Genomic DNA, 27,747 nt, shown 5'->3' with positions numbered 1-27,747 from the left:
CTGCTCTTATCTCGGTGTCTCTGGTGAGGTCACCAGTGACTGACGGCTTGCCAAAGTCAATGCATCACATGCCACTCCCGACTCCTCAGCTCTTACTGAGGCAGCAGGCCCCCCAAGGCAGTGTCATTCAGGGGAGCAGCTGCCCGCCTGCCCTGTGTGCGCTACCCACCGCTGAGCTCTCCTTACAGCCCACTAGGTCCCTCGCACCCACTGGCGGCCTCAGTTCCGTGTCAGGGTCTCAGGTCTCAGGGATGGCTTCCCAGTGACTCTGCTCCTTTTGTTTTGTTTCTCTAGCTCCCACAGAGAGTGAGGTCATTTGCTATTTGTCCTCTAATTACCCACTTTATCTCTCTTGACCCGTCAGCAGTGCTGACAGAAGTGCTTGCTCCCCACCCCCACCCCGTGCATTCTACCCCAGGCTCCCCAGACCCAACCCCATTCCCATTTCATATTTCTTCTAGGCACCCTACACGCTCCTGCAGGCCCTTCCTCCTCTTTTTCTTCTTCGTCTCCAGTCTTTCTTTCCTTTCCCCTCTCCACATTTAATTAATTTATTAAGTCATTTATTTGCTGCCACAGTTAACACTGGGGTTCAGGGCCTGGTTGGCTCTATTACTTTCAGTAGCTGGGGTTTTTTTTTTGTTTGTTTTATTCCCTTTCCTCTAGTGTGACACGTGGGATAAAGCGCCAGGCTCTTTCTCTACCCCACTAGGGAAAGACAGAAACAGGCTGGGAGTGTGGATCCACCTGCCAACACCCATGTCTAGTAGAGAAGCAATTCCAGAAGCCAGAACTCCCACCTTCTGCTCCCCATAAAGAATTTGGGTTCATACTCCCAGAGGGATAAAGAATAGGGAAGCTTCCAATGGAGGGGTTGGGACAGGGAACTCTGGTGGTGGGAACTGTGTGGAGTTGTACCCCTTTGATCTTACAATCTTGTTCATCATTATTAAATCAATAAGAAAAAAAAAAGTGGTCTCTCGAGCATGAGGTCCCAAGTTTGATTTGATTCCCCAGCATCACATGTGCCAGAGTGATGCTCTCTCTCCCTTTCCTCTCTTTCATGAATTAATACGTCAGTCAGTAAGTCTTGGCATACGCATGAGAACCTGGCTTCCATCTCCTGCACCACATCACGGAAAACCCCCGCAGACCCCACCCTGCTCCTGTCCCCCTGGGTCTCTGTGGCATTGTCCAACCGGCTTTTACCACATTCCCAAAGCCCGTCACCAGTGTTATCACGGGGGCTTGCTTCCACACTTTCTGGTATTTCTCTCTATGAGTGAGATCATCCCATATTCATTCCTTTGTTTCTGACTTATCTCACTTAACATGATTCCTTGAAGCTCCATCCAAGATGGGGTGAAGAAGGTGAATTCACCACTTTTAATAGCTGAGTAGTATTCCATTGTGTATATAGACTACGACTTAGTCAGCACTCACCTGTTGTTGGACATCTGGGTTTCTTCCAGGTTTTGGCTATTACAAATTGTGCTGCTGTGAACATAGGTGTACACAGATCTTTTTGGATGGATGCGTTGAGTTCCTTAGGATATATCCCCAGGAGAGGAATTGCAGGGTCATAGGGCAGGTGCACTTCTAGCCTTCTGAGAGTTCTCCAGACTGTTCTCCACAGGGGCTGGGCTCACTGACATTCCCACCAGCAGTGCAGGAGGGTTCCTTTGTCCCCACAACCTCTCCACATTTGTTTCTGCTACACTTTCTGATGTGTGACATTCTCATAGGAGTGAAGTGGTATCTCACTGTTGTCTTTATTTGCATTTCTCTGACCATCAATGACTTGGAGCATTTTTCATATGTTTGTTGGCCTTTTGTATCTCTTCTATGGAAAATATTCTGTTCATATCCTCTCTCCATTTTTGGATGGTGTCATTTGTTTTCTTTTTTCTGAGTTTGTTATCTCTCTCCTTTTCTTTCTTTTTTAAAAATTTATTTATTTTCCCTTTTGTTGCCCTTGTTGTTTTTATTATTATTGTAGTTATTATTGTTGTTGTTGATGCCATCATCATTGTTGGATAAGGCAGAGAGAAATGGAGAGAGGAGGGGAAGACCGAGAAGGGGAGAGAAAGATAGACACCTGCAGACCTGCTTCACTGCCTGTGAAGGGACTCCCCTGCAGGTGGGGAGCCAGGGGCTCGAACTGGAATCCTCACGCAGGTCCTTATGCTTCACGCCGCATGTGCTTAGCCCGCTGCGCTACCACCCAACTCCCATGTCTCTCTCTTTCTATCTCCCCTTCCTCTCTCAACTTCTCTTTGTCTCTATCCAATAATAAATAAATAAAAATGTTAAAAAAAAAAAAAAGAGGTGAGGGGACCGGGCAGTGGCTCACCAGGTTAAGCACCCAGAGTATGAAGCACAAGGACTGCTCAAGGATCCTGGTTTGAGCTCCCCACTCCCCACCTGCGGGGGGGGGGGGTGTCACTTCACAAACAACGAGACAGGTCTGTAGGTATCTCTCTGTCTCTCTCCCTCTCTACCTCCCCGCCCCTCCCCTCTCAATTTCTATCTGTCCTATTCAATTTTAAAAAATGAAAAAATGGCCACCAGTGGCTTCCTAGTGCAGGCACCAAGCCCCAGAGATAACCCTAGAGGCAAACAGAAAAAAAGGTGAGAGACAGAGACAGAGAGATACCACAGCAGTTTTTTTTTTTTTAACTGCTTGTGAAGCCCCCCCCCCCCTCACACACAACTGGGAAGTGGGGGACTTGAACTCTGGTCCTCAAACATGTTGATCTGTGAGCTACCACCTGGAGGCTCCACCCCCCACCTCGCTCCCCCACAGCCATTTTCTGACTCTCCCTCTAGAATCTTATAGGACAGGGCTGCTACCTCACTTCCAAGTGGTGATTCAGTAGGACCTTCCCCACGCCACCAGCTCCATCCATGTCCGTGGCCTGTTTGCCTGTGTGACTGTATTGTGTGTTCATGCTGTGAGCTCCTCTCTAACTTCTCCCCCACCTGGGCCCCACAGGGGAGCTCGTGGAGGCTGGGGCTCTAGTTCATGGTCGTGTGCCCCATGCCCAGAGCTCCGGACAGCTGCATCTCCCAGCCATCCTAGGCCTGCCCACCGGCCACCCTTCAGAACAAAAAGCTGGCCTCCTTCCACAGCGCCCTCCTCTGCCTCTTCCCGTCTGGGAACTCCTTCCTGTTTTCTTTGCTCACTGTGGGCAGGCCACCAGGGGTGGGTGGGTGCCTGGCTAGGTAGGTGGGAAGGGTGGGGCTGGCCTGTCCGTGAAAACACAGGGCCCTGTCCATAGCGATGGTATCGAGCCTCCTTAACTCCAGCGGTGTCTAATTAAAAGTGGGGTGACTTCTTGGAACCTGGTCCTCAGGGGCCAGCTGCCTGACTCCTCTCCTTTCTGCTCTCCCTCTCACAAACTTCAATTAAGAGAGGAATAAGAGATGCCTATCCGGACCCAGCATGATGAGCTCATCCGCTAAGACTGGTGTGTTTTTTCTCCCCTGGTTTATTTATAGAATCTTCCTTGTTTGCTTGAACAGCCCTCTCTGGCCTGTTCTTGTTTGCCTTCTGTTCATCTGGATGTGCAGTCATGGGGAGTGACTTGCATCTGTTGCCCTTAGCTGCCCAGGGTGTCCGATCCTGATTCTTCCACTTTTGGCTTTCATCTGTGAGTTTCTTTCTCTTCTCCTTTCTCCTTCTTCTTTCTCCTCTTTCATCTTCTTTTTCCTTCTCCTCCTCCTCTCCCTCCTCCTCCTCCTTCTTTTCCTTCTCCTTCTTCTTCTAACACTTTGTCATTTCCAGTTGCCAAGGCGGGAACTAGAATTGATTAAAAAAAAAAAAATCAGGGCCATGTGGCTCATCTGGTTGAGTGCACACATTATAGTGCACAAGGACCTGAATTCAAGACCCCAGTCCCCACCTGCAGGGGGAAAACTTCATGAGTGGCGACGCAGTGCTGCAGGTGTCTCTCAATCTCCCTTCTTCTCTCTCTCTTCCTCTCTCTCTCTTTTCTTCCCTCTCTTACTCTCTTGATTTCTGGCTGTCTCCATCCAATAAATAAAGATAATAACAAAATTTTAAATAAAATTAAAAAACTCAACAAAGGGGCTGAGGAAACAACATAATAGTTATGCAAACAGCTTCCATGCCTGACGCTCTGAAGTCTGAGGGCCCAGGTTCAATCCCCAGAAATACCATAAATCAGAACAGAACAGTCCTCTGATCACTCTTTTTCTCTGCATCACACTCAGGACCTGATGCTTGTAAGTCCAGCACCCTATCACGGAACTACCTCCCAGGCTACTCCTCTCTCTCTCTCTCCTTCTGTTTTTCACCCTCTATCTAGAAGAGAGAAGGAAAATGACTGGTGGGAGTAGTGGAGTCTATATCAGGCACTGAGCCCCAGTGTTAAAAAAAAGAAAAGAACAGAAAAAGAAAGAATATTAATTTATTGTATGTGCCTCTATGTCTTTTAATTAATTCTCTTTTTAGATAGTAACAGAAGTACACACAGAGAGAATGAGAGACCACAGCACCACAGCTCCCCTCAGTGTGGTGGGACAGGGATCAAACCTCGTCATGCGCATGGCAAAGCAGTGTACTGTTCAAATGAGTCCACCTTTGTAATTTTTTATTCAAGTTTAAAATAAGCAATTAGTCTGATGCCATGATCTAATACAGGCTTTGTTACTGAAATAATACATAATTGGAGGCCCTGGTAGTGGTGCACCTGGTTAAGCACACATAGTACTAAGTGCAAGGATCCACGCAAGGATCTGGGTTCCAGGCCCTAACTCCTTGGAGAACTCCCCTGGGGAAGCTTCACAAGCAGTGAAGGAGGTCTGAAGGTTTCTCTCTCTCTCGCTCGCTCCCTCTCCCTCTCTCTCTCTTTCTCTCTTTCTTTCCCCCACCTCTCTCAATTTCTCTCTGTCCTATCAGCCCTTACTTTGAGACTGGAACCTAAAATTTATTGTCCTGTATTCCCTCTTTCTAAGAAAAAGTAGATCAAACTCATTATAAAACAAACTGGTCGAGAGTCGGGCGGTAGCACAGCGGGTTAAGCGCATGTGGCTCAAAGTGCAAAGACTGGTGTAAGGATCCTGGTTAGAGCCCCTGGCTCCCCATCTGCAAGGGAATCGCTTCACAAGCGGTGAAGCAGGTCTGCAGGTGTCTCTCTTTCTCTCCCCCCTCTCTGTATTCCCCTCCTCTATTTCTCTCTGTCTTATCTAATAATGACGACATCAACAACAATAATAACTACAACAACAGTAAAAAAACAACAAGGGCAACAAAAGGGAAAATAAATAAATATTAAAATTTTTTTTAAATGGTCTGAAAAACTTTTTTTAAAAAGTCTGGTCACCACAATCTTCTAAAAAGTTTTTTTTTTTCTCTCTCCCACCCTACTACATGACTTCTGCAGAGCTGCTAAATCCATTTCCCAGCTAACTTTTATTTATTTAATTTGTTTATTTTTACCAGAGTCCTGCTCAGCTCTGGCTTATGTTGATACCTGGGACTGAACCTGGGACTTTGGAGCCTCAGTCATGAGAATCTATTTGCATAACCATTGTGCTATCTCCCTTGCCTGAGCCCCTTAGCTTTGATGTCTGTTTCGACATCAAAGCTACTCAAGATGACATCAAGATTCTGTGTAGTTTGGTGCCCAAGTCTTGCATGAATTAGAAGGGACTTAACCCTGGCTTCTTGCTTTGTCTTCATGAATGGCCTGTGAATATAGTTTCAGCACAATCTGTTAAGAAAAATGGTTTAACTATTAGCTTCTTTCTGCTGTAAACAAAACACTTTTCAAATTGGATTCTTCTCCTTCCTTTTTTTCTTTTTTATTGGGAGGGCTAATGGTTTACGATAAGTTCAGTTGTTTACACATGGGTCAAAATCTCACACCTTATCATGATTGGTGTCTGCAAAACACTCTCACCCCCAGCCTAGTTCCCTCTCCACCTTAATGCACTGGGACCTCAAACCCCCTCTCCTCCTTCTCCTTCCCCAGAAGCCTTTGCTAAACCTATTTCAAGTTCTAGTTTGTGTTTCCACTTTTTGTTCTTATTTCTCAAATTCTGTTAATGAGTGAGACTATCCCATATTTATCCTTATCTCTCTGGCTTATCTTGCTTAACCTGATTCTTTCAAGCTCCATCCAAGATGAGGTGAAGGAGGTGAATTCACCATTTTTAATAGCTCAGTAGTATTCCTTTTCTCTCTTTTGTTGCCCTTATTGTTTTACTGTTGTAGTTATTATTGTTGTTGTTATTGCTGTCTTTATTGTTGGATAGGACAGAGAGAAATGGAGAGAGGAGGGGAGGACAGAGAAAGATAGACACCTGCAGACCTGCTTCACCACTTGTGAAGAGACTCCCCTGCAAGTGGGGAGCCAGGAGCTCGAACCAGAATCCTTACGCCGGTCCTTAGCTTTGTGCCACCTGCACTTAACACACTGTGCTACCCACACAGCCCCCCCCTTTTTTTTTTTAAACCAGAGCACTGCTCAGCTCTGGCTTATGGTAGTGCAGGGGAACCTCGGACTTTGGAGCCTCAGGCATTAGAGTCTCTTTGCATAACTATTATGCTATCTCCCTCACTAAGTACAAGGATCCAGGTTCTAGGCCCTGACTCCCTGAAGAATTCTCCTGGGGATGCTTCACAAGCAGTGAATCAGGTCTGCAGGCATCTGTCTGTCTGTCTCTCTCTCTCTCTGAATAGTATTTCACTGTGTATCTAGATCACAACTTTTTCAGCCATTTATCTGTTGGTGGACACCTGGGTTGCTTCCAGGTTTTGGCTATTACAAATTGTGCTGTTATGAACACATGTGCACACAGATCTTTTTGGATGGGTGTGTTTGGTTCCATAGGATCTATCCCCAGGGTAACAGGGCAGGCCCACTTCTAGCTCTGATTATTTTTTTGCTTCCAGGGTTACTTCTGGGGCTCAGTGCTTGTACCATGAATCCACTGCTCCTAGAGGCCATTTTCCCCCTTTTGTTGCCCTTGTTGTTTCATTGTTGTTGTGGTTATTATTGTTATTGTTGATGTCGTTCGTTGTTGGATAGGACAGAGAGAAATGGAGAGAGGAGGGGAAGACAGAGAGGGGAAGAGAAAGATAGACACCTGCAGACCTGCTTCACTGCCTGTGAAGCGACTCCCCTGCAGGTGGGGAGCCAGGGGCTTAAACCGGGATCCTTATGCCGGTCCTTGTGCTTTGCGCCACGTGTGCTTGACTTGCTGTGCTACCACCCGACCCCCTCTAGCTCTGATTCTATTACTGCCAGAGACCATAGCACACCATTGTTCTGCCAGAGGACTGACCAAGTGAAGTATCCTTCTTCCTTTTTCTAGACCCCCATCCCCTGATCTGGGGACTGGGCCAAGGTGTTGGCAGCCCCAGCAGTAGCAGTGACTGTGGCCCAGGGCCTGTAAAGCTCCCCAAAGTCCAGCTGGTTCCCAGGTGCAGGAAGAAGCCCTTGGTGGGGGACGAGGTGTCCAGGGAAGGTGGCAAGGCGGATGCAGATACATTCTGCAGGCTGGGGTGTGTGTGCCTTGCCACGGAGAAAGCAGGAGTGCGTGGAGATAGCATTAGGGCTCTGCAAAAAGACTCCCATAGCTGGGGCTCTGGGCTCTGAGTTATCAGGTTCAGTCACCAGCACCCACCATATGCCAGAGTTGAGCAAGGATCTGATAAGAAACAAATGAACAAGAACAAGAAAGAAATAAAGAAAGAAAGAAAGGAAGGAAGGAAGGAAGGAAGGAAGGAAGGAAGGAAGAAGAAAGGAAGGAAAAAAGGAGAAAGCAGAGCCTGAGAAGCAGGAAGGCTCACAGGTCGGTCTCCCCATAGAGTCTTATTTTTGGTGTGTGTGTGTGTTGACATTTTTTAAAAATTATTATCTTTATTAGAGACAGCCAGAAATCGAGAGGGAAAGGGGTGGTAGAGAAGGAGAGTGGGAGGGAAAGAAAAAGAGACACCTGCAGCCCTGCTTCACCATCTGTGAAGCTTTTCCCCTGCAGGTGGGGACTAAGGGCTCAAACCTGGGCCCTTGCGTACTGTAACATGGGCGCTCAACCAGGTGCACCACCACCTGGCCCCGAAACTCTTTCATTAGTGATTTAATATTGATTTACAGAAATTATGAGATGAGAGGTGTAATTCCACACTGTTCCCACCACCTGAGTTCTGTGTCTCCACTCCCTCCATTAGAAGCTACAGCAATTCTCCCAAGGTTGCAGATATGGGTCAATTATTATTTCTACAGCTATCTGTCTAGATTGGCTCCCACCTTTTTAAATAAGGTCCCACCTTCTCTTCCTCTCCAAGTCGTACCTACACCTATTACTACATCCAAATGTCTCTTTTTCACTTCACAAGTGGTGAAGCAGGTCTACAGGTGTCTCTCTGTCTCTCTCCCTCTCTGTCTTCCCCTCCTCTTGATTTCTCTGTGCTAAAAAAAAAAAAAAAAAAGTCCCTCCCTCCCTTTTTCCTCTTCTCTCTCTGGGTCCCAATGGAGTTGGACTTCAGAGCCTGCTGGTCATTTTCCCCTTATCTTTTCTGCCACACTGGGAGTATGGAACAACATTTTCTTCTTCTCTTTTTCTTTCTTTTTTGTTTTTGTTTTTGTTTACTATAACACTGCTTAGCTCTGGCTTATGGTGGTGTGGGGGATTGAATCTGGGTCTTTGGAGGCTCAGGCATGAAAGTCTCTTTGTATAACCATTATGCTATCTACCTTCACCCTGGACCAGAATTCTTCTTTATGGGGTGCAGAAGGTGAGAGTTTTGGCTTTTATAATTGCTTCTCTGCTGGACATGGGTGTTGGCAGGTTGATCCATACCCCCAGCCTGTCAGATGACCCTTATTTCTACAAATGTCTATATTTATATATATTTGCCCATTTTTCCTATGATCCTATCTTCTCTCCCTTTCTTTTTTCTTTTTAAATTATTTTTATTACTGATTTAATAATGATTAATAAGATTGTAAGCTCCTATCCCCAGAGTTCCGTGTATCACCCTCTCCACTGGAAGCTTCCCTATTCTTTATCCCTCTGGGAGGATGGACCAAATTAGGGGCTGTTGGAGGCTGGCTGGCTGGCCTCAGAAGGCCAAAGGGCTTCTCCATGGTCTCATAGCCTCATTCCTCTCCCAGCCATGCTGCCAAACATTAACACACAGGGTCAGAAGGCTCTGCCCTTGCGCATGAGCTAATCTCCATGGTATTCCCACAGGATGAAGTCAGGAGGATGGACCACCAGGGTCACAGCAGTGGAGAAGTAAGGGGGGAAGGAGAAAGAGGGTCCTTTTTTTTTTTTTTTTTAACAGAGCACTGATCTGCTCTGGTTTACAGTGGTGCAGGGGATTGAACCTGGGACTTAGAAGCCTCAGGCATGACAGTCTGTTTGCATAACCATTCTGCTATTTACCCCTGCAAAGAGGGTCCTTCTGATGCTGTTAAGGACCCAGTGTGGGCATTAAGGATCACTGCTGACGGACGGTCAGATGGGAATGAAAGGCAGTGTCTCCCCAACCCCAAAGGCTGACCTAAGATGTGGGGGTGGAGGCAGGAAGGCCTGGGGCTCCAAGGAAAGCTTGACGTGTCCAGGAATGTGGACTGGAAGGTGTTGACGGCAGAAGAGATGGCATGGGAGCGACATTCTTGGCAAGGTGTAGAGGAGGCTGGCTGTTTGGGGCAAAGAGACTCACAGATGGTTCTGCGAGCCTTGACGATTCGTTCACCAAATAGATGTTGAAAGATCTCTTTGTTTATTTGACTTTGTCCCTTGCCCTGAAAATTTCAGCTTTTATATTTTATTTAATTTTTTTTCTTTTTTCTTTTTTTCACCTCCAGGGTTATCGCTGGGGCTACGAATCCACTGCTCCTAGAGCACATTTTCCCCATTTTGTTGCCCTTGTTGTTGTTGTGATTGTTATTGCTGTCATTATTGTTGGATAGGACAGAGAGAAATTGAGAGAGATGGAGAAGACAGTGAGAGGGAGAGAAAGATAGACACCTGCAGACCTACTTCACTGCTTGTGAGGCAACCCCCTGCAAGTGGAGAGCCAGGAGCTTGAACTGGGATCCTTGGACTTTGTGCCACATGCGCTTAACTCTGAGCTACCATCCGACCCCCCTCCCCTACCCCCCCTCCCAGAGCACTACTCAGCTCTGGCTGGGGTGCTGCTTGGAACCTCAGGCACAAAATATTTTTTTTCTTTAAGGATTTATTTTATTTTGTTTTGTTTTGTTTATTCATTTGTTGGCTAGAGACAGAGAGAAATGGAGAGGGAAAGAGGAGACAGAGAGGGAGAGAGACAGAGAAACACCTGCAGACCTGTTTCACCACTTGTGAAGCCCCCCCCCCCAGGGGCTTGAACTCTAGTCCTTGCGTACTGTAACCTGTGCATTTGACCGCGTGTGCCACCACCCAGTCCCTATTTATTTATTTTTGATAGAGACAGAAATTGAAAGGGGAAGGGAACAGAGAGGAGAGGCACCTTCCACACTGCTCTACTGCTTGTGAAGTTTCCTCCTTGTAGATGGGGACTGGGGCCTTGAACCCAGGTCCTTGGGCAAGGTGATGTGTGCGTTCTGCTGGGTACAACACTGACCAGCCCCTAGGCATGAAAGCATTTTACACAACTATTATTGTATCTCCCCTGCCCAATTTATTTATATATTGATTCTTCATTATATTTTTATTACCACCAAGGTTATCATTGGGGCTTGGTGCTGACACAAATCCATGGTTCCTGGTGGCCAGTTTTTTCTTTCCTATTATTATTATTATTTAATTTGTTGTTTTTTTTTTGCTTGACAGGACAGAGAAAAATTGAGGGGGGCCAGGGATAGAAAAAGACAGACACCTGCAGATTTGCTTCACTGCTCATGAAGCTTTCCCCTGCAGGCGGGGACAGGGGGCTTGAACTCAGGACCTTGCGCACTGTAATGTGTGCACTCAACCAGGTGTACCACCACCTGGCCTCTTTTATTTTATTTTATTTCTTTAAACTCTAGCACTACTCAGCTCTGGTTTATGGTGATGTTTGGGATTAAACCTGAGACCTTTGACCCTCAGGTAAGAAAGTCCTTCGCATAACCACAATACTATCTCCTCCTTCCAGTGTTTAAATTAAAAAAAAAAAAAAAACTTGTTTGTTTATGAAAGAGTGAGAACCAGGTCATCACCCTGACACACACGATGCCAGGAATCCAACTCAGGACCTCATGCCTGTGAGTCCAAGTCTTTACCTTTTGCACTAGAGCCCCAGGGCTGCTGATGTCTGTCTGCATTCTCTCTAGCCAACATAGTAAGGTCAGTACATGGGCAGTTGTTTACTTACCCAGACACTTCTACTATGTGCCCACGAGGACAAAGGATAAAGGGCATTCTCTGGGCCAGGTGGTGAGACACTTGGTTGAATGCACACGTTACAATGCTCAAGGACCCAGGTTTGAGACCCTGGTCCCCACTTGCAGAGGGAAAGCTTCACATGTGGTGAAGCAGTGTTGCAAGTATCTCTCTGCCTCTCTCCCTCTCTATCTCCCCTCCCCTCTTGATTTCTGGCTATCTCTATACAATAACTATCTAATAAATAAATAAAAATTTAAAAAAGATAAAGGGGGAGTTAGGTGGTAGTGCAGTGGATTAAGTGCAGGTGATACAAAGCTCAAGGACTGGTGTAAGGATCCTGGTTTGAGCCCCCAGCTCCCCACTTGCAAGGGAGTCCCTTTACAGGTGGTGAAGCAGGTCTGCAGGTGTCTCTCTTTCTCTCCCCTTCTCTGTCTTCCCCTCCTTTCTCTATTTCTCTCTGTCCTATCCAACAACAACAGCAATAACTACAACAATAACACAACAAGGACAACAAAAGGGAATAAATAATTTTTTTTTTTAAAGATAAAGGGTATTGTCTCCACAAGAGATGTCAGGACCAGACGGTAAGAGACTTGTTCTGCACAAACCAGAAAAAAGAGCTTACGAGTTATAACCTCAGCCCCACGACTCCAGACATGTCTGCAGGCCCAGACAATCTTGCTCGCTCCTGCTGATCCTGCTGAAGCCCTCTCCCTCTGACTCTGAGAGGATGCTCTGCTGTGTCTCCTTTAGAAAGAAGGGCTTCCGGGGGCCGGGCAGCAGTGCACCAGGTGAAGTGCACATAGTATGGGTCAGCAAGGACCCACGCAAGGATTTGGGTTTGAACCCCTACTCCCCACCTATAGGGGGTTACTTCACAACTGGTGAAGTAGGTCTGCAGGTGTCTCTCTTTCTCCCTCTCTGTCTCCCCCTGTCCTATCCAATAAAATGGGAAAAAATGGCCACCAGAAGCAGTGGATTCATAGTGCTGGCACTGAGCCCCTTGGAGGCAAAAAAAAAAAAAGGAAGAAAGGGGGGAGTCCGGCAGTAGCGCAGTGGGTTAAGCACACATGGTGCAAAGCTCAAGGACCAGCGTAAGGATCCCTGTTCGAGCCCCTGCTCTCCACCTGCAGGGGGGTCACTTCACAGGCGGTGAAGCAGGCCTGCAAGTGTCTATCTCTCCTCCTCTCTGTCTTCCCCTCCTCTCTCCATTTCTCTCTGTCCTATTCAACAATGACGTCATTAATAACAACAGTAATAACTACAACAATAAAAACAAGGGCAACAAAAACATCATAAATAAGTATTAAAAAGAAAGGAAGAAAGGGGGAAAAAAGAAAGAATGGCAGGCTTCACAGGCCAACAGCAGTGCTGGGGGGTGGGGTGGGGGGTGCTGCTTCCCCTGCAGTTTGCTCTGAGGCTCCTATTTCCCTCCCTCTGCCTCTGCCCTGGCCCTGGGCTCTGGAGGTCACCCAGTGAACCCAGGGCCTCCTGCATGCACACTGCCAGCTTCTGTTGGGGGGACTCAGAGCTCAGAGCGGAGTGCCTGGGGCAGCCTGACCCAGTGAATCAGCTCCTTGAGTGTCCCGCCCCCCACCCTCCCTCAGCTAATTCACTGCAGACCAAAAATAGAGCCCTGGCCCCCTAGTGAATAAACTCCGGTGTGAGGAAGGACACAGACCGCCCTGGGCATGGAACCCCGGGCAGGAAGGGCTTCCAAGGCCCAGGCCTCACCCCTGACCCTGGGTCCCAGCAGACTCCGTGGAGCAGCTCTGCCCAGGGACAAGGTGGCTGGCATGAGACTCTTTCCCTCCTGTCTGAAGGGTGGCCACACGCCAAGGAGGGCAAGTGCCTCCCAGCCACCCCCCAGTCTTGCTTAGGGGATGTGGGCAGACTCAGACTGCTTTGCTCAAATTGAATTTATCAAATTAAATGATGCCTTACCTTCAAACCCACTCTCAGGCATTTAATAAAATATTAATTAATTAGGGGAGTCGGGCAGTAGCGCAGCGGGTTAAGCACAGGTGGTGCAAAGTGCATAAGAATCCCAGTTCGTTCTGCAGCTACTAAGAACAATGAACTCCTACATCAAATTGAAAAGCTTCTGCACATCCAAAGAAACTATCACACAAACAAAGAGACCCCTCACAGAATGGGAGAAGATCTTCACATGCCATACATCAGACAAAAAACTAATCACCAAAATATATAAAGAGCTCAGCAAACTTAGCACCAAAAAAGCAAATGACCCCATCCAAAAATGGGCAGAGGATATGAACAAAACATTCACCTCAGAGGAGATCCAAAAGGCTAACAGACATATGAAAAACTGCTCTAGGTCACTGATTGTCAGAGAAATGCAAATTAAAACAACACTAAGATACCACCTCACTCCTGTAAGAATGGCATACATCAAAAAGAACAGCAGCAACAAATGCTGGAGAGGCTGTGGGGACAGAGGAACCCTTTTACATTGCTGGTGGGAATGTAAATTGGTCCAGCCTCTGTGGAGAGCAGTCTGGAAAACTCTCACAAGGCTAGACATGGACCTTCCATATGATCCAGTAATTCCTCTCCTGGGCTTATACCCCAAGGACTCCATAACACCCAACCAAAAAGAGGTGTGGACTCCTATGTTCATAGCAGCACAATTCATAATAGCTAAAACCTGGAAGCAACCAAGGTGCCCAACAACAGATGAGTGGCTGAGAAAGCTGTGGTATATATACACAGTGGAATACTATGCAGCTATCAAGAACAATGAACCCACCTTCTCTGACCCATCATGGACAGAGCTAGAAGGAATTATGTTAAGTGAGCTAAGTCAGAAAGATAAAGATGAGTATGGGATGATCCCACTCATCAACAGAAGTTGAGGAAGAAGATCTGAAAGGGAAACTAAAAGCAGGACCTGACCAAATTGTAAGTAGGGCACCAAAGTAAAAACCCTGTGGTGAGGGGTAGACATGCAGATTCCTGGGACAGTGGGGGGTGGGAGTGGGTAGGAGGGATGGGTCACTGTCTTTTGGTGGTGGGAATAGTGTTTATGTACACTCCTAGTAAAGTGTAGTTATATAAATCACTAATTAATATGAGAGGGGAAAATTAATTGTATGTCTCGAAGTTTTTAAAACACAGACTGAGTCTTCTTAACATATAGGATGTGTATTTGATGTGCGGACTCTCTCAAAAACCTAGACCAAGTAGATCAGAAGCAACCAGTAGCACAGCTATATACAAGATACTGGGTACTGTACAGCAAACCCTAACAAAAGGACTTTTCATAGTTAACCCAATTACCAAATAATGTGATGATAACATTAACTATCCATTGTCTTTTTGAACCCTAAGACAGCAGGAATCTCACATCTCCACTATAGAGCCTATACTTCCCCCAGTCCTGGAACCTTAGGATAGGGCCCACTTTCCCGTATGCCTCTCCCAATCCATATCAAATAATATTGCATCTGCCCATCGCAACCTAATCAACACAACGATTGCCACCTCAACATGCTTCATCTCAGACTATGTCCAGAGACTTCACGTGTGGAATGACAACCCTTCAGCTTCATTACTGGGGTGAGACCTTTCTTTTCATAGTATCCTCTAATTACATCCCAGGTGGTTCACTTTCTAACAAAGACCCAAAACCTAGATATATACCAGGTTCTATGAGAGAGAGCATATGTTCACACATATCCATAAACTAGTGCAAAATATATACCTGAAAGCAGAAGTACACTAGAGTTTGCAGCGAGTACCCCCCTAAAACTTCCTCTCCACTATTCCAAGCTTTGGGTCCATGATTGCTCAACAATTTGTTTGGCTTTGTATGTTAACTCTCTTTTCAGTCACCAGGTTCCAGATGCCATCAGGATGCCGGCCAGGCTTCCCTGGACTGAAGACCCCACCAATGTGCCCTGGAGCTCGACTTCCCCAGAGACCTACCCTACTAGGGAAAGAGAGAGGCAGACTGGGAGTATGGACCGACCAGTCAACGCCCATGTTCAGCGGGGAAGCAATTACAGAAGCCAGACCTTCCACCTTCTGCAACCCACAATGACCCTGGGTCCATGCTCCCAGAGGGAAGAGAATGGGAAAGCTATCAGGGGAGGGGGTGGGATATGGAGATTGGGTGGTGGGAATTGTGTGGAGTTGTACCCCTCCTACTCTATGGATTTGTTAATTTACCCTTTCTTAAATAAAAAATAAATTAAAAAAAAAGAACAATGAACTCAACTTCTCTGACCCATCTTGGTCAGAGCTAGAAGGAATTACGTTAAGTGAGCTAAGTCAGAAAGATAAAGATGAGTATGGGACGATCTCACTCATCAACAGAAGTTGAGAAAGAAGATCAGAAAGGGAAACTAAAAGCAGGATTTGACTAAATTGAAAGTAGGGCACCAAAGTTAGAACCCTGTGGTGAGGGGGAGGGTGGACATGCGGCTTCCTGGGCTGATGGGTGGGTGGTATGGGACACAGTCTTTTGGTGGTGGGAATGGTGTTTATGTATACACCTATTAAATTCTAGTCATATAAATCACTAATTAGTATGAGAGGGGGAAAAACTGATTGTATGTCTAACAAAGGGATTTTTCAAAGTTAACCCAATTACCAAATAATGTGATGATAACAATAACTATCCATTGTCTTCTTGAACCCTAAGCCAGCAGGAACCTCAAATTTCCACTATAGAGCCTAAACTTCCCCTGTCCTGGGACCCTAGGGTAGGGCCAGCTTTCAGGCATGCCTCTCCCAATTCTTATCAAATAATATTGCATCCGCCGATCGCAGCCTAATCAACACAACGAGTGCCACCTCAACATGCTTCAGCTCAGACTGTGTCCAGAGACTTCACGTGTGGAATGACAACCCTTTAGCTTCATTACTGGAGTGAGACCTTTCCTTTCATAGTATTCTCTAATTCCATCCCAGGTGGTTCACTTCCTAACAAAGTCCCAAAACCTAGATATAGACCTGGTTCCATGAGATAGAGCATATGTTCACATGTATCCATAAACTAGGGCAAAATATATAGTGAAAGCAATAGTACACTAGAGTTTGCAGTGAGTAACCTCCAACACTTCATCTCCACTATTCCAACCTTTGGGTCCATGATTCTTCAACAATTTGTTTGGCTTTGTATGTTAACTCTCTTTTCAGCCACCAGGTTCCAGAGGCCATCAGGATGCCGGCCAGGCTTCCCTGGACTGAAGACCCCACCAATGTGTCCTGGAGCTCCACTTCCCCAGAGACCCACCCTACTAGGGAAAGAGAGAAGCAGACTGGGAGTATGGATCGACCAGTCAATGCCCATGACAGTGGGGAAGCAATTACAGAAGCCAGACCTTCCACCTTCTGCAACCTACGACGACCCTGGGTCCATGCTCCCAGAGGGATAGAGAATGGGAAAGCTATTGGGGAGGGGATGGGATATGGAGACTGGATGGTGGGAATTGTGTGGAGTTTTGTTAATGTCTCCTTTCTTAAAAAAAAAAAAAAAGTCCCGGTTCGAGCCCCCGGCTCCCCCACCTGCAGGGGAGTCGCTTCACAGGTGGCGAAGCAGGTCTGCACGTGTCTGTCTTTCTCTCCCCTTCTCTGTCTTTCCCTCCTCTCTCCATTTCTCTCTGTCCTATCTGACAACAATGAAATCAATAACAACAATAAAGCAACAAAAGGGAATAAATATTTTTAAAAATATTAATTGATTTAAAGATATATTTTTATTTAAAAAAATTATCTTTATTTGAGAGAAACAACTAGAAATTGAGAGGACAGGGAAGTAGGGACAGAGATGGGGTGGAAGCTAGATAGCATAATGGTTATGCAAAGAGACTCTCATGCCTGAGGCTCCAAAGTCCCATGTTCAATCCCCAGCACCACTATAAGCCAGAGCTGAACAGTGCTCTGGAAAGAGAGAGAGAGAGAGAGAGAGAGAGAGAGAGAGATATCAGCAATACTGTTCTACCACTTGTGAAGCTTTTTCCTTGCAGGTGGGGGCCAGAGGCTTGAACTTGGGTCCTTGGAGAGAGAGATATCAGCAATACTGTTCCACCACTTATGAAGCTTTTTCCTTGCAGGTGGGGGCCAGAGGCTTGAACCTGGGTCCTTGTGAACTGGAACATATGTGCTCAACCAGGTGTGCCACCACCTGACCCCTATTTAATTTATTTTAAGAGGGAGGGAGGAAGAGAGAGAGAGAGGGAGAGGGAGAGGGAGAGGGAGAGGGAGAGGGAGAGGGAGAGGGAGAGGGAGAGGGAGAGGGAGGAAACTTCCTTCAGTGTCATGGGGACTGGAATTGAACCTGGTTTGTGCACATGATAAAGTAATGTACTATCCAAGCAAGCTATGTTGCTGGCCCTCTCAGGCATTAAAAATAAATAAATAAATAAATACATACATACATACATAATGGGGGCTGGGGAGTTAAATGCACATATCACCATGTGTAAGAACCTGAGTTTGAGTTCCTGCTCCCCACCTGTAGGGAAGAAGTTTCACAAACAGTGAAGCAAGTGTCTCTCTTTTTCTCCCCCTCTCTATCTCTCCTCCCCTCTCAATTGCTCTTTGTCCTATCCAATAAAAATAGAAAAACAAATTGAAAAACTGGCCATGGAGCAGTGGATTCTAAGTGCAGGCACCAAGCCCCAGCAATAATCTTTGTGGTAAAATTTATTTCATTCTATTATTATTGTTGTTATTTAACCAGAGCACTGCTCATAAAGGTCTTTTTGCACAACCACCATGGTATCTCACTCCCCACTTACCCATCCCTTTTTCTTTTTCTTTTCTTTTTTCTTTTTTGCCACAAACATTATCTCTGGGGCTCAGTAGCTACATGACACTACCACTTCCAGTGGCCTTTTCTTTTCTTTTCTAATTTTATTTTATTTTACTGTATTAAGAGTGAGAGAGGGGCAGAGGAGAGGCCGACCAGAGCCCTGCTCAGTTCTGGCTTATGGTGGTCTTCTTCTTCTAGCGTTTGCCCTTCTTCCGTAGCCAGTCAACAGCATCAGGTTGAGCCTGATGTCTGCTTGTTGCTGGCTTTGAAAGTGACTGGGATCCATGTGGATTCAGTCGGCTAGGAAGGATCGTCAGTTTCCCCAATGAATGGGTACTCACGAGATGCACCACGGGAAGGTCGATCCAATCCACCCCGCTTATGGTGGTGTTGGGGCTTGAATCTGGGACCACAGAGCCCTTTGCAGAACCATGATGCTGTCTCTCCACTCCTATTCCCCCCACCTCTGCTTTCATTTAGATAGAGGGTGGGAAACAGAGAGATAGAGAGGGGGAAGGAGAAAGAGAGAGAGAGAGGAGACACCACAGTAGGACTCCGCCACTGGTGACGCCTCCCCACCGCAGGTGTTCCTGTGCTTGAACCCGGGTCCTTCCGCACAGACCCACCTTGCTGCATGTGGGAGCTGGGGTGCCAGGGAGGGTGTCGGCGGTGCGCAGTCTCCCCTTGAGGGCACTGAAGGCTGGAAGTGTTTCCTAAGACAAACACGGGCTGGGGGTGGGGGGAGCCCAGGTGGAGGGTGGCAAGATGTGAGGGTGACCAGGGGCAGCGGAGGACTTGAAGGGCAGATGGGGATATGCTGCACAGGAAGTGGACATCACTTACTCAGCCAGGCGGTGTCTGGCCTGCGGAATGAGTCACAGCCTCACGTTGCCTCACGTTACCTCACCTTGTCTACCGAGACTTGGTCAGCCCTCAGGTCAAGGGCAGCTGACCTTCCATGCACGCAGTGGGGTTCTTCAGGGCCTGGAGAAGAGCTCACGTGGCTGGGGCGATGCTTTGCCACATGCACAACCCAGGCTTGAGCCTGGACCTCACTGCATCGGAGGAAGCTGTGGAATTGTGGTATCTCTCTCTCTCTTTTCCTATCTTTTTTCTCTTACCTTCTGTCTCTAAGAAGGGAGAAAGGAAGCATATAAGGAGAAAAAGAATGAAAGAAGAAAGGAAGGAAGGGAAAGGAAAGGAAAGGAAGGAGAAAAGAAAGGCAAGGAAAGAAAAAAGAAGAAAATGATTGAAGAGGCTGAGTGGTAGCGCATCTGGTTGAGTGCATATGTCCACAATGTGCAAGGATCCAGGTTCAAGCCCCCCAGTCCCCACCTGCAGGGGTAAAGCTTTGCAAGTGGTGAAGCAGGGCTTCAGGTATCGCACTCTCTCTCTCTCTCTCTATCTTCCCCCTTCCCTCTTGATTTTCTGACTGTCTCTATCCAATAAATAAAGATGTAAAAAAAGATAAACAGGAGTCGGGCGGTAGTGCAGCAGGTTAAGCGCACGTGGCGCAAAGCACTAGGACCAGTTAGGATCCCGGTTCAAGCCTCCGCTCCCCACGTGCAGGGGAGTCACTTCACAGGCGGTGAAACAGGTCTGCAGGTCTCTCTCTGTCTCTTTCTCTCTCAATTTCTCTCTGTCTCTATCCATTAACAAATAAAAGAAAAAAAAAGAAAAAAACATAAAAAGTGATTGAACAGGCTGGGGAGCCAACGTAATAGTTATGCAAAGAGACTTTTTATGCCTGAGGCTCTGAGGTTCAATCCCCAGTCAGAGTTGAGCAGCAGGGCTCAAGAAAGAAAGGAAGAGAGAAAGAAAGAAGAAAGAGAGAATGAAAGAAGGGAGGTAGGGAGGAAGAGAGGAAGGAAGGGAGGCCAAGTGGTGGTGCACCTGATTGAGCACACACACACACACATTACAGTTTGCAAGGACCCAGGTTCAAGCTCCCAGTCCCCACCTGCAGGGGCAGCTTCATAAGTGGTGAAGCAGGGCTGCAGGCGTCTCTGTCTCTGTCTCTCTCTCACACACACACACTCGCTCTCACTGTGAATTTTTCTGTCTCTAACCAAAATAAATAAAGTAAAAATATTTTTTAAAAAAGAAAGAGAAAGGGAGAAAGAAGGAAGGCAGGGAAAGGGGGAGGGAGAGACAGAGAGGTGGCCCTGACCCCTGTCCTCCCAGGGCTGCTAGCCAGCTAGCCAACGTGGTCAGCTGCTCTCTCCCCCATACCTTGTGCCCTCCCAGCTGCCTGCACTCAGAGACAAGGTATCTGACCTCCTGGAACTCCATCACATCTCTCAGGTCCTGGACACAAGCTGGGTTCCTCCAACAGGCTGCTTGACTCCCAGGGCTAGAGCTGCTGCTAGGACCCACTGAAAGGTCCTGGCTAGGGTGGTTCTGTTTCAGGAACCAGGTGCACCCTTAGGTGAGCATTAAGTAATCTAGATGTTCCTCTCCCCTCCCCCTCCTCTCCCCTCCCCCTCCTCTCGCTTTCCCCCTCCTCTCCCCTTCCCCCCTTCCCCGCCTCCCTCCTAGGCAAGTATCTGGTGTGTGTGTGTGTGTGTGTGTGTGTGTGTGTGTGTGTGTGTGTGTGTCCTGCTGCAGAAGCTGGTCTCTGTCCATATTTGGGGATCTGGAATGGGCCTGGGGGTGGGGGCACAGGCTGCTGGGAACTGTAGTTACCAGGGCTGCTGCTCTCTGGCCTCCCAAGGAGTCCTAGAAACAGCCTGAGCCAGGAGGGGTGGAAGGTGGGTTAAAAGCTGGAGAGAGGGAGTCGGGCGCAGCGGGTTAAGTGCACGTGGCGCAAAGCGCAAGGACTGGCATAAGGATACTGGTTGGAGCCTCTGGCTCCCCACCTGCAGGGGAGTCACTTCACAGGTGGTGAAGCAGGTCTGCAGGTGTCTGTCTTTCTCTCCCCCCCCTGTCCGTCTTCCCCTCCTCTCTCCATTTCTCTCTGTCCTATCCAACAACGATGACATCAATAACAACAATAATAAAAAACAAGGGCAACGAAAGGGAAAATAGAAGAAGAAGAAGAAGAAGAAGAAGAAGAAGAAGAAGAAGAAGAAGAAGAAGAAGAAGAAGAAGAAGAAGCAGCAGCAGCAGCAGCAGCAGCAGCAGCAGCAGCAGCAGCTGGAGAGAGCACAGTGGCTCTGCAAAACGCTTGCCTGCCTGAGGCTCCCAGGTCCCATGTTCAACCCCCAGCACCACCAGAAGCCAGAGCCAAACAGTGTTCTGGGATGTCTGTCTCTCTCTTCTATTCTCTTTCTCTTCTCTCTTTCTCCTTCTTCATTTTCTCCCTCTCCCTCCCTCCCTCCTATGAGTGAGTGAGCACAATGCTGTTTCATTTCTGTCTGTGAGGCCCACCCAGCCTGGGTGCCTGTGATCTCCCTGAAGCTGTTCCAGATTAAACAGACACTCTCTTCCCCTCCACCCTGACAGAGAAGGAGACAGGCCAGCTCTGCCCTGTGCACACGAGACACTCAAGATGGTGTGGTTTGGACCTGCTTTGAGGTGTGTGTGTTTAGATACTTTACTTATTATTGGATAGAGACAGAGAAATTGAGAGGAAAGGGGAGCTAGAGAGGGAGAGACACAGAGAGACATCTGAAGCCCTGCTTCACCACTTGTGAAACTTCCCCCCTGTAGGTGGGGACCAGGGGCTTGAACCCCGGGTCCTTGTGCACTGTATAGTGTGTGCGCTCAACCAGGTGAGCCACTGCCTGCCCTCCCCCCCACACATTTTTTTTTTTAATTTTAGATAGAGAGGCAGAGGGAGAGAGTGAAAGAGACCACAACACTGAAGCTTCCTCCAGGGCAGTGGGGGCCGGGCTTGAACCCGGGCTGTGCACATGGCAAAGCAGTGCGCTGTCTAGGTGAGCTATTCTGCTGGCCCACCTGCTTTCGGCTTTGCAGACGTGGCTGCCTCCCGCCACATGTGACAAAGGACACTGGCCTCTGTGGGGGCACCCTGGGAGGAGGAGCAGAAGTCTCCTTCAAGGAAGGAAAGAATTCCAAAGACTTCAAGAGAACTTCCCTTCTCTGGACACTTGAAAGAGTTTTAACACTGAGTGCCTTTACCTTGAACAGAAGGAGGGAACTTTTTTTTTTGCCCCAGCCAAGGGCCATTTGAATATTTATTTTTTAAAAAATTATTTGTTTAGTTGATAGGACACAGAATTGAAGAGGGGAAGGAGGAGCTTGAAATGGAGAATGAGAGGCACCTGTAGCACTGCTCCATGGCTCTTGAAGTTTCTCCTGCAGGTGCGGACTGGGAGCCCTGGAAATAAATGGCCTCCAGCTGGATATTTATAGCAGTGTGTGTGGGGGGCCTGCAAAATGATCAACATAGGGCCCGCGCACTCCCAGTTAAGTACATATAGTACAAAGTGCAAAGACTCATGCAAGGATCCCGGTTCAAGCCCCTGGTCCCTGCCTGCGTGGGGGGGCACTTCACAAGCAGTGGAGGAGGTCTGCAGGTGTCTCTCTGTCTCTCTCCCTCTACTTTCTCAATGTCTCTCTGTCCTATCCAATAAAATGGAAAAAATGGCCGCGAGGAGCAGTGGATTCATTGTGCTGGTACCAAGCCTGGGAGGGGGGGGGAGAAAATGATAAACCTGGGGGTCGGGCGGTGGCGCAGTGGGTTAAGCGCATGAGGCGCAAAGTGCAGGAACAGGCGTAAGGATCCCGGTTCGAGCCCCCGACTCCCCACCTGCAGGGGAGTCGCTTCACAGGCGGTGAAGCAGGTCTGCAGGTGTCTATCTTTATCTCCCCTTCTCTGTCTTCCCCTCCTCTCTCCATTTCTCTCTGTCCTATCCAACAACGAATTGCGTCAACAAGGGCAATAATAATAACCACAACGAAGCTACAACAAGGGCAACAAAAGGGAAAAAAAAAAAAGAAAATGATCAACCTAAAAAAATGAACACTGGAGGGGCCAAGTGGTGGTGCACCTGGTTAAGCTCACACATCACAGTGCACAAGGACAAGGACACACATCACAGTGCACAAGCTCCTGGTTGCCATCTGCAAGGGGAAAGCTTCACGAGTGGTAAAGCAGGGCTGCAGGTGTCTCTTTGTCTCTCTTCCTATCTCCCCTCCCCTCTCAATTTCTGTCTATCCAATAAATAAATGAACACTTACTAAAAATGAGCACTTGGGGAATCAGGAGGTGGCGCAGCGGGTTAAGCACACGTGGCGCAAAGCGCAAGGACCAGCGTAAGGATCCGGATTCGAGCCCCCACCACCTGCAGGGGAGTCGCTTCACAAGCTGTGAAGCAGGTCTGCAGGTGTCTATCTTTGTCTCCCCCCCCCTCTGTCTTCCCCTCCTCTTTCTAGTTCTCTCTGTCCTATTCAACAACAATGACATCAATAGCCACAACAAGGGCAACAAACGGGAAAATAAATAAATATTTTTTTTAAAAAAGGTCTTTAAAAAAAAAGAGCACTTGATATTGCTATGAGAAAACACTCCTGGGGGCCAAGTGGTGGTGCACCTGGTTGAGCGCACATGTTACAATGTACAAGGACCGGGGATTGAGCCCCTGGTCCCCACCTGCAGGGGGGAAGCTTTGCAAGTGGTGAAGCCGTGTTGCAGGTGTCTGTCTCTCTCCCTCTCAACTTTTGACTGTCTCTATCCAATACATATATATATATATATAAACAAAACACTCCTGTTGGTGTCTTGCACCAAAGTAAAGGACTCGGGTGGGGGTGGGGGGGGTTCCGGTCCTGGAACATGATGGCGGAGGAGGACCTAGTGGGAGTTAGAGTGTGATGGGAAAACTGAGAAATGTGATAAATGGACCAACCACTGTTATTTTACTGTCGACTGTAAACCTTGAACCCCCCCCCCAAATAAAGAAAAATAAATTAAAAAAAAAAAAAGAAAGAAAAAGCACTCCTGGATTTATTGAGTCTTGAGTGCTGCCTGCAGTTGCCCTCACAGGCCAGACTAAAGGATTTCTTGGGCCACACAGGACCCATGGGGATTGAACTCAGGAACCTGACTATTTCGCTCCAAAGTGCTAGCCACTGTGCCATCTGTTGGGCCTAGGACACATAACTGCTTTTTTTTTTTTTCTTCCACCAGAGCACTGCTCATCTCTGGCTTCTGGTGGTGCTGGGGATTGAACCTGGGACCTTGGCGCCTCAGTCCTGAAAGTCGTTTTACAGAACCACTATGCTCTCTCCAGTTAACAGCTGGGTACCTGCTATTTTAGGTGGAGGGTCATATTAATGTCCAAGTGAAGAAGCCGTGGGTAAATGGGCCTGGCATAGGGTGGCATCTCCATGTCTACTTGCCCTCTATGCTAGGCCGTCTGCAAAACGTTCAAACTTTGCAAGGCATCAGGGCTCAAGTTGGCTCTTTAGCTCACATACGCCTTTGTCTGATTTTTCTTCAGCATATAGATTCTTCTAGCAAACATAGTTAAAACAATATATGACAGTCAGATCCCAGATTGGAGGATCAACACAATGGTGCTTTATTTTTCATTTTTATTTATTTATTTTTTAATTTTACTTTTAATTTGTTTTGCCTCCATGGTTATCACTGAGGCTTAGTGCCTGCATCACAATCCACTGCTCCTGTAGGCTATTGTTTCCCCCTTTTGTTGCCCTTGTTTTTTATTGTTGTAGTTATTATTGTTGTTGTTATTGATATCATCATTGCTGGATAGGACAGAGAGAATGGAGAGAGGAGGGGAAGACGGGGGGGGGAGATAGACACCTGCAGACCTGCTTCACCATCTGTAACGTGACTCCCCAGCAGGTGGGGAGCCGGGGGCTCGAACCAGGATCCTTATGCCGGTCCTTGCACTTTTGCACCACATGTGCTTAACCTGCTGCACTACCACTCGATCCCATGGCATTAGCTATTATCGGGAAGGTCTGGGCTCATTCAAACACAAGGAGGTGGAGTGTCAGGTGGATGTGTGTTCAGGGATCCATTGGTGGGTGTAGCTACTCAAAGGGTGTGTGGTGACAGACAGGCCCTTGTGGAGCTCTGTGTAGTCCTGAAGTGGAGGAACATGGGACTAGAACACAACCACTGTTCTGTTCTTATTCTATCCTGTCCCATCCCATCCCATCCCATCCCACTCCACTCCATTCCATTCTATTCTTATTCTGTTCTAGTTTATTTTTATTCTATCTTACTCTATTCTGTTCTGTTCTATTCGTAGTCTATTCTAGTTCATTCTTATTCTATCTTATTCTGTTCTATATTATTATTCTATCCGATTCTACTCTTATTCTATTCTAGTTTATTCTTATTCTATCTTATTCTGTTCTATTCTAGTCTATTCATTTTATTTTGTAGCGTCTCCTCAACTGTCCCTGCATAAACAGTGCCTGGCCCTCATTCTGAGCCATGTGGCTGAGCAGACCTCCGGAGGTCTGATTCACACAGGCTGTGCCGCCACCTGCTGGATCCATCTGGTTGGAGTAGCCAGAAAGTAAGTGCTTTCAGGGGATAATGCTCCTTTTTAGAAGTACTTACATACACATATATATTTGATTTGGTTTTATTTTAATGAAACACACACACACACACACACACGTGTGTGTGTGTGCTGCTCGGCTCTGGCTTCTGCTGGTCCTAGAGATTGAATCTGGGACTTTGGAGCCTCAGACATGAAAGTCTTTTTGCATAACCACTATGCTATCTGCCTCACCCAGGGAATACTCCTAAATAAGTTCTGAAAAAAAAAAAGTCTGACTTACTTACTATTTTTTAAAGATTTTATTTATTTATTAATGAGAAAGGAGGAGAGAGAGAAAGAACCAGTCATCACTCTGGTACATGTGCTGCCGGGCATTGAACTCAAGACCTCATGCTTGAGAGCCCAATACTTTATCCACTGCACCACCTTCCGGACCACACTTACTTATTTTTTTTATAGAGGCAGAGAGAAATTGAGAGGGAGCAGAGCAACATCTGCAGCCCTGCTTCACCACTACTGAAGCTGCCCCTTGTAGGTGGGGACTGGGGGCTCAAACCCAGGACTTTGTGGATGGTGATGTGTGCACTCAACCTGGTGCACCATTGTCCAAGCCAGAGAAAAAGATTTCCCTTTTCCCTCCTCCTCCCCCTCTTCTTTTCCCTCCCCTCTCATTCCCCCCTATTCCCCTTCCTTTCCCTTCCCCTCCCTTCTCCTCTCCTCTTCCCCTCCCCTCCCCTCTCCTCTCCTCTCCTCTCCTCTCCTCTCCTCTTCTCCTTTTTTTTTTGGGGGGGGTGGGCGTGTCATTGCTCAGGCTGCACTGCTATGGCCTGACTTCTTTTAGATATGTGGAGAGAGACAGAGAGAGGGAGAGATACTGCAGCGCTGAGCTTCCCCTGGTGCTGTAGTGCTCCAATGTGGGGTATCAGGGACAGAACCTGAATCACTCTTCATGGCAAAACAGGGAATCTCCAAGCTAGCCATCTTACCAGACTAAGAAAGTATTTTTAAAACCCTTTTTTAGGGAGTCGGGCGGTAGCACAGAGGGTTAAGCGCACATAGTGTGAAGCACAAGGACCAGTGTAAGGATCCTGGTTCGAGCCCCTGGCTCCCCACCTGCAGGGGAGTCACTTCACAGGCAGTGAAAAAGGTCTGCAGGTATCTATCTTTCTCTCCTCTCTGTCTCCCTTCCTCTCTCCATTACTCTCTGTCCTATCTAACAATGACGATATCAATAACAACAACAATAATAACAACAACAATAAAACAAGGGCAACAAAAGGGAATAAATAAATAAATACTAAAAAAATGGTGACTTTACTGTTTAAAAACTTTTTTATAGAGACAGGCAGAGAGAGAGAGAGAGCCCCAGACCCCAAATGTCCTTCAATGCCATGGGGGACAGTGCTCCAACCTGGGTCACACACAAGGTAAAGCAGCACACTGCCCAAGTGAGCTCTCTCAGCAGCCTGGAGCCTCCTGAGAGACAGGGCGCAGAGCGCACTCCTCGGTCAACAATTATCCCATCAATGCCTGTCACCTTTCTCTTCCTAGAAAAATATGTAGAAATAGGCGGGTCATCTATTTGAAGGACATCTCACAAAATAACTGAAAGCAACCAGGCATCTGAATAGGGTCAGAATATGAGAGCTTTGTTTGAGAGCTACTCTGCCCTGATCCAGCTCTCTAGTCCTATTCTCACTTCTGACACCATCTTCCCAGACAATGCTTTCAGTCCACCTGCATGTTAGATATCAGGCTCAAGCAAAAATTATTAAAGTCATGGGCCCTTCAGAACTTCCTAGCTTCTTCCCACACGAACACCCCTAGTTTCATTTGCTGTTATTCCTATCTTTGGGCTCCTGTTTATTAAACAATGTGTCCTTTATATCTTACTGATTTTCAGACACCAAGTTGAAGATGCTATTATGATTCCATCCTGACTTCCCTGGGCAGACGACCTCACCAATATGTCCTAGAACCTCATCTCCTCAGAGCCCCTGTCCCACTAGGGAAAAAGAGAGAGGCTGGAGGTGTGGATCCACCTGCCAATGTCCATGTCCAGCAGAGAAGCAATTACAGAAGCCAGAACTCCCACCTTCCGCTCCCCATAGAGAATTTTGCAGTTATTTTTTTTTTCCAAATGATTTAATAAGAAAAAAAAGAAGTGAT

At 47.3% G+C, this 27,747-nt stretch overlaps 2 long non-coding RNA genes across 2 annotated transcripts in view; one reads left to right on the top strand and one right to left on the bottom strand.

Moving 5' to 3' along the window:
- Positions 1-20,533, bottom strand: part of LOC132538619 (uncharacterized) — a 26,347-nt gene extending 5,814 nt beyond the window's left edge. The window contains exons 1-2 of the long non-coding RNA XR_009549962.1: positions 20,408-20,533; positions 1,444-3,802 (exon numbers count right to left, since the gene is read on the bottom strand). This is a non-coding gene — a long non-coding RNA (uncharacterized LOC132538619). The remainder of the gene's footprint in view (positions 1-1,443; positions 3,803-20,407) is intronic.
- On the top strand, positions 20,434-27,747 carry LOC132538618 (uncharacterized). Its single transcript, XR_009549961.1, has 3 exons — positions 20,434-20,558; positions 25,455-25,590; positions 27,482-27,747. It is a non-coding gene; the product is annotated as an uncharacterized LOC132538618 (long non-coding RNA).

Source organism: Erinaceus europaeus, chromosome 5 (genome assembly GCF_950295315.1).
Source record: "Erinaceus europaeus chromosome 5, mEriEur2.1, whole genome shotgun sequence".
In the NCBI taxonomy this organism is placed as follows: Eukaryota; Metazoa; Chordata; class Mammalia; order Eulipotyphla; family Erinaceidae; genus Erinaceus; species Erinaceus europaeus.
The sequence above is the reverse complement of the archived record's forward strand: the minus strand, read 5'-3'. Positions and strand labels throughout refer to the sequence as shown.